This window comes from Dipodomys spectabilis, unplaced genomic scaffold (genome assembly GCF_019054845.1).
Source record: "Dipodomys spectabilis isolate Male_0828 unplaced genomic scaffold, ASM1905484v1 ptg000173l, whole genome shotgun sequence".
NCBI lineage: Eukaryota > Metazoa > Chordata > Mammalia > Rodentia > Heteromyidae > Dipodomys > Dipodomys spectabilis.
The window spans coordinates 4,804,963-4,812,099 of NW_024870850.1; the positions used below are offsets into that span (position 1 = coordinate 4,804,963).

Consider the following 7,137-nt stretch of genomic DNA (forward strand, 5'->3'; position numbering starts at 1 on the left):
TAGAATGACTCAGTTTGTTTAAAGTTTGATTGGTGTGGATCTCATAAGGTGGAGTGTGTGCTGGGAACCTAAATCTCTATTTGGTCAGAGACACCTTGGTAGTTTACTTGTGATGGTGCCACCATCTTCCTAGAAGTATCAGACCTTTTTTGATGTGTATCAGTAAGGTATTGATTTGATATTTTTCTAATGGACTGTCTTCTGAGAACTGCCTTCGTTATGAGCCAAATGAGTTGATATTTTATGTGTACATTCACATAAGAAAGGAGATTTAATACTTTCTTGGGTCGTTGTGTTATTTTATCAGGTACTTCCCTGGCTACTATGTATTTTTTACATTGAATCCCAGAAAGGATTAAATCTCCTTTCTTACCTCTCTCTTCAAAGAACTTCTGAAGACTCAGCAATGAATTGCTCAGTTTCCATGAGTTTGAGTATTTTCTGTGATTCATATGCTGTTGTGCTCAACTTTAATTGCATTCACAGGATACAGGGTATGCATTCTTGTATATCTTTCTTGTTCATTAATGGTACTGTTTTTGGTCTGAAAACTGACTTTAGTATTTCATGAAGGAGGGGTTTTGTGGAGATACATTCTCTAACTTTGCTTCTCTGGGAACATCTTTATCCTTCCTTCATTTCTACAAGATAGCTTTGCTAGGTACTATACTCTTGGTAGATAATTTATATATTTTATCTCTAGTAATCTAAAGATCTCTTGTCATGTCCTCTTGTCTTATATGGAATCTTCTGAGGAGTCAGCTGTTATCGAAATGGGTGCACAGAAGCAGCGCCAGTGGGGGAAGATGGCGGCTGCCGTGCCACAGCAAGCGTGGACCGTGGAGCAGCTACGCAGTGGGCAGCTGCCCAAGAAGGACATTATCAAGTTTCTGCAGGATAACGATTCAGATTTGTTTCTGGCAGAGCATAGATTATTAGGAAACATTAAAAACGTAGCCAAGACGGCTAATAAGGACCATTTGGTTACAGCCTATCACCATCTCTTTGAAAGTAAACATTTCAAAGGTACTGAAAGTATAAGTAAAGTATCTGAGCAAGTAGAAAATGTGAAGCTTAATGAAGATAAACCCAAAGAAAACAAGTCTGAAGAGACTCTGGATGAGGGTCCACCAAAATATACAAAATCTATTTTAAAAAAGGGGGATAAAACAAACTTTCCCAAAAAGGCAGATGTTGTTCACTGCTGGTATACAAGAACAGTACAGGATGGAACTGTTTTTGATACTAATATTGAAACAAGAAGAAGAAAAGTGCCAAGCCTTCAAGTTTTAGGGTTGGAGTAGGTAAAGTTATCAGAGGATGGGATGAAGTACTTTTGACTATGAGTAAAGGAGAAAAGGTTGGACTGGAGATTGAGCCAGAATGGGCTTATGGGAAGAAAGGACAGCCTGATGCCAAAATTCCACCAAATGCAAAACTTATTTTTGAAGTGAAATTAGTGGACATCGATTAAAATAGTTCTTCAGATATGAAGAGATCAGCAATGATAAAACTTGACCTTGAAACTTGTGTTGGATTAGTCAACTGGAAAACCCAAGGAGTTAACCTATGTTTATACTTGATGCCAATTTTTGAGAAATGCAATCCTGTATAAGTCCCGCAAATCTAAAATATTTTGGTATAGCTGTGTAAAATATTGGTTCAGGAGTACTTTTTCCTTTTACCTCATGTTTTAATCTAAAAGGCTCAATAAAATCTTACCAACTATAAGAAAAATAAATTGGTGCACACCTATGGGATATGTGTCCCCTTTCTTTTACACTTTAGAGAATCATTCCTGTATATGTATTTCATTTCTAAGTGCTTCATGCTAAAAGAGCTTGCTGTAGATGTCATGGTCAAAAATTTTATTATGTTTTCATCTTTAGGTCTTTTACTTTGTACACCTCTCTACATTTGCTTTTTTGAATATACTCTCATCAGCTTCTTTTTTTTTTTTCTGTTGTGAGGCTTGAACTCTAGGCCTGGGTGCTGTCCCTGAACTCTTCAGCTCAAGGCTAGCACTCTACCACTTGAGCCACAGTGCTACTTCTGGTTTTCTGGTGGTTAATTGGAGATGAGAGACTCATGGACTTTTCTGCCTGGACTTGTTTTGAACTGTGATCCTCAGATCTCAGCCTCCTGAGTAGCTAGGATTACAGGTGTGAGCCACAGGTGCCCACCTACTCTTGTCAACTTTTGACCAAACTTTTTCACACATCTTCATTTTATTTCTCCATATGCATGTGTTCCATTAGATTTTCCTTAAGCTCACCATTTCTTCTGTTTAGAATAGTCCCCAAATATGATGGGCTTTTTACTGTGATCATTTCACATATACCTATAGTATATATTGAACAAGTTAATCTTTCATCATTATTTCCAATGTGCCTTCATAGTTTCCTTTTAAACAATGCCAGCTGATTTGATTATATTGATTTCTTTAGAATATATACATGTGCAGGTATGCACAAATACGTGTGCATGTATGCAGGGACACACACATGCACACACACACATACAGACACACACACACACACACACACACACACACACACACACCCTGGAACACACTGACAGGACACAGAGAAAGAAAGAAATTTACTTTGATGCTGTTTATTTCGAGCTTTTGGTTCCTTTTCAGCAGCTCAATTTAAATAGAATGCCTTTGAACTGGGATTTCTATGTAAAACTTGATTGCAATTCTTTCTTCAACCCTCATGTTATTGGGTCCTCTTTCCATCATGAGTTCCTTGGAATTGGATGAATCCCTTCTCTATTGTTACATAAATAAAAATAAAATTCCCTCACCTGATATTAGAGCTCTTTTTCTGCTTGTTATTGCAGTGAGAGCTGTTGATTATGTTGGGTCTGTGATCACAGCTTGCTATAGAATCTTTCATAAATAACACTTCGCTTCTGAGTTACTGTTAAATTGAACATTTGTTAGCTACCCTGAACTGCCATATAAACACTTAACTAAAACTAGGTGATTCAAGCCGTAAGATTTATCTTTCACACAGGAGGAGCTAGTTGTCCTAAGATAAAAGCAACAAAATATTTGCTGTCTCCTGAAAATTTAATGCAATGGAAACAACTTTTTGTTTTAGTGTGTGTGGAAGTATGGAAAAAGCAAGCTCTCTCTTGGCTTAAATAATTATCTGAATCTCATTCATGACAAATTCCCTTCATGTCCTCATCTAATTCTATAAACAAGCACAATACACGACATTCACATTCCATTTGAATTGGGGTAATATTTTAATGTATTCATTGGCAAAGAAGCAAATATATAATGCATTAAAGTCATAAATTTTGTAATACTCCTCCCAAATGTCTATGCTAAATATGAAGGTTTATCTTCAAGAATTATCAGTTTGTTTTGGCCTTGGCTTTTGCTATTGAGAAGATCAACAAAACCTTGATATTTTACATAACTTGACATAACTTGATGTCTATGATGTTCACTTCAGAACTTCGACAATGTTTAAGAATCTCTTTGTTTGGCTTTTTGGAAAGTTCAAGATTCCAAACTACAACTGTATGAAAAATAGCAGGTATATAGCAGTACTGACAGGACCATTAGGAATGACATTTGACCAAATTGGAACATTGCTACAACTCCACAGATTTTCCCAGGTGAGAATGAAGGTGTAGAAAATATAAAAATGTCTAATTTGGTGCCATTTCAGGCATTAGAAAACAATGATAGGAAGAAATTTGATTTATAAACCTATCAAATTTTGAGGTATCAAAGAGTAAGTACTCAAAGATAGTGGGATATATATATATATATATATATATATATATGATATATTCTCTTCAAATTTTCCTTTTTAAAAAATTTTTATTGTGAAAATACTGTACAGAGGGATTACTTAGTACATTTCTTATCAAACATTGTAACCTCCTCCTTTGTTACCCCATCCCATCCTCCACCCCCCCCCAACCCTCCTCCTGCCCCAACCAAAGTTGTAAAGTTCGTTTTTGACATAACGACTTGTACGTCTCGTTGTTGCAGTGGGTCCACCTGTATCCCTATTTAAACGATTTGTTTTTTCCCTTCCCCTCACCAGATTATAACAACATCAAATACAGTGAAAGTAGCGGTTATACCATGGGGGAGGGACATACAAAGAAACAAAGAAATAATCTTATAAATGTGTTAGAAACAATCACATGAAAGAAAAAAAAAACATTTAAATACATATCTTAGGGTTCATTTCCCTAACATCAACTTAACTGACCTTTTATGCTTGACTCAGACATACACTAGTTATTGCAAATAAGGGAAACCATGGGACCTAAGTTTCTTTGGGCCTGGCTTACTTCACTTAATATAATTTTTTCCAAGTCTTTCCATTTCCTAACAAATAGGGCAATGCTATTCTTTCTGATGGAGATATAGAATTCCATTGTGTATATATACCACATTTTCTTGATCCATTCATCTACTGAGGGGCATCTGGGTTGGTTCCATATCTTAGCTATGGTAAATAATGTTGCAATAAACATAGTTGTGCTGGTAGCTTTTAGTATGGTCTTGTCTGTGATCATTTGGGTAAATGCCCAAAAGTTGGATTGCTGGGTCATAGGGGAGCACTATTTGGAGTCTTTTGAGGAACCTTCATACTACTTTCCAAAGTGGTTGAACAAATTTACACTTCCACCAACAATGCAGTAAGGTTCCCTTCTGTCCACATCCCCTCCAGCATCTGTTGTTATTAGAGTTCTTGATTATAGCCATTCTAACTGAGGTGAGGTGTTATCTCAATGTTGTTTTGATGTGCATTTCTTTTATGGCCAGAGAGGTTGAGCAGTTCTTCATGTGTGTGTTGGTCATCCTTCTTACATTGTTGTTGGGGAATTTAATTTTTTGAGTTCCAGGTATATTTTAGATATGATACCCTTGTCCGTTGTATGGCTAGTGAAGATCTTCTCCCAATATGTGGGCTGTCTATTGATCTTGCTAGCTATGTCCTTTGCCATGCAGAAGCTCTGCAACTTCATGCAAACCCTTCTGTCCACCTTTCTTTGATATGTTGTGTTTCTGGGTCTCTATTAAGAAAATTTTAGCCTGTGCCAAGGAGACCTAAGGTTTCTCCTATTCCATCCTGTAATGTTTTCAGAGTGTCTGCTTTGACTCTGAGGTCTTTGATCCATTTGGAGTTAATTCTGGTGCAGGGTGATATATAAGGATCAAGCTTTAGTTTTCTACAAGTAGTTAACCAATTTTGCCAGCACCATTTACTGAAGAGGCTGTCTTTCTTCCATTCTATTTTTTTAGCTCCCTAATCGAAGATTAGATGCTTTTATGTCTGTAGGTTCATTTTTGGGTTTTCAAGTCTATTCCATTGGTCCTGAAGTCTGTTCTTGGGCCAGTACCAAGATAGTTTAATTACTTGGCTTTGTAGCAGAGTTTGAAATTTGGTATTGATATTCCTTCAGCACTGTCCTTTCTGTTGAGGATCATTTTTGTTATTCTAGGTCTTTTATTGTTCCATATGAATTTTTGGATTGCCTCTTCTATTTCCTTGAAGAATGAGGTTGGAATATTGATAGGTATATCATTGAATTTGTAATAGCTTAGGGAAGTATTGCCATTTTCACGAAGTTGATCCTTGTAATCCAGGAGCATGGGAGCTTTTCCACTTTCTAAGTTCTGTTTTGATTTCCTTTTTGAGGTTTTTTAAAACTCATTTTCATCAAAGAGGTCCTTCACTTCTTTGGTGAAGTTAATTCCTAGGTATTTTATTTTTTGTGGGGCTATTACAAATGGAGTGGCTTTCCTGATTTCAGCCACCTTTTACTCATTGTTAGCATACAGAAAAACCATGGATTTTTCACGGTTAATATTATATCCTGCTAAAGTTTTGAATCAGCTTGAGTAATTTTGGAGTGGATTCCGTGGGATTCTTTAAATACAAGTTCATGTCTTCTGCAAAGAGGGAGAGTTTTAGTTCATCTTTCTCTATTTGGATCCCATTTATGTTGCATCTTGTCTTATTGCTGTAGCTAGGCATTCTAATACTATATTGAAGAGAGGTGGAGAGAGTGGACATCCTAGTCTCATTTCTGAGTTAAGAGGAAATGGCTTTAGGTTTTTACCATTAAGTATAATGTTGGATGTATGTTTGTCATATACAACGTTTTATGTATTGAGGAATGTTCTCTGGATTCCTAATTTTTCCAGAACCTTCATCATAAAGGGGTGTTGGATCTTGTCAAATGCCTTTTCTGCATCTATTGAGATAACCATGTGGTTCTTATCCTTGCTCTTGTTAATGTGATGAATTATATTAATTGATTTGCGTATATTGAGCCCGCTTTGCCTCCCTGAAATGAATCCTGTTTGATCGTGGTGTATGATTTTACAATATATTCAGTGCTACATAGCTGTGTCCCTACCCTCAATGAGATGTTTTTTCATCAAACATAGGTGTTATCATTGGAAAATAACAGAGGAATGGTACGTTCCCCTACACAGGTAATGCTTCTTTGGTTGGTTGGCACATACCATAAGCAAAATGTACTTTTTAAAAATTTATTTTTTACTGAACAGAAGTCATATATAGAATATTGTTTCAAGAAACATAGCCATTCTCAGTATTTTCTGACATCATGCTATGCTAGCCTTTGTGAGTTCTTGCAACTCTTGATTTGTACCCAGTCATTTTTTTCTTCCTAACTCATTTTAGAAGTTTGTAGGTTTAAACACTTCTCCATCCTTTGCATATTCCTTACCCTGTGAGTAAAGTGGCCTTAGGCATTATGGTTCCATTGGACAGGATTCACACATCAGTTCCTCAGTCTTGACCAAGAAACTACTACTTCGTTCACTTCTCTGTATGGAGAGTCCCAATCTGAATTCTTTTTTTTAAATTTTAATTGTGAAAATACGGTACAGAGGAGTTACAATTAAATGGGCAAGATAATGAGTACATTTCTTATCAAGCATTGTTGCCTCCTCCTTTGTTTCCTCTACCTATTCCTTCCCAACTCCCCCCAGACCCCGTTACCCACCTCATCTGCCACACACCCCCCTCCGCCAATGTTGTAAAGTTTGTTTTTTGACATAACTACCAATTCAATGTGATACCTATCAATATTCCACCTCATTCTTCAAGGAAACAGAAC

At 36.6% G+C, this 7,137-nt stretch overlaps 1 pseudogene; it reads left to right on the top strand.

Annotated features, from left to right (window-relative positions):
• The first annotated feature begins 806 nt into the window (after positions 1-806).
• LOC122119812 lies at positions 807-1,725 on the top strand (annotated as a pseudogene).
• Positions 1,726-7,137: the final 5,412 nt, after the last annotated feature.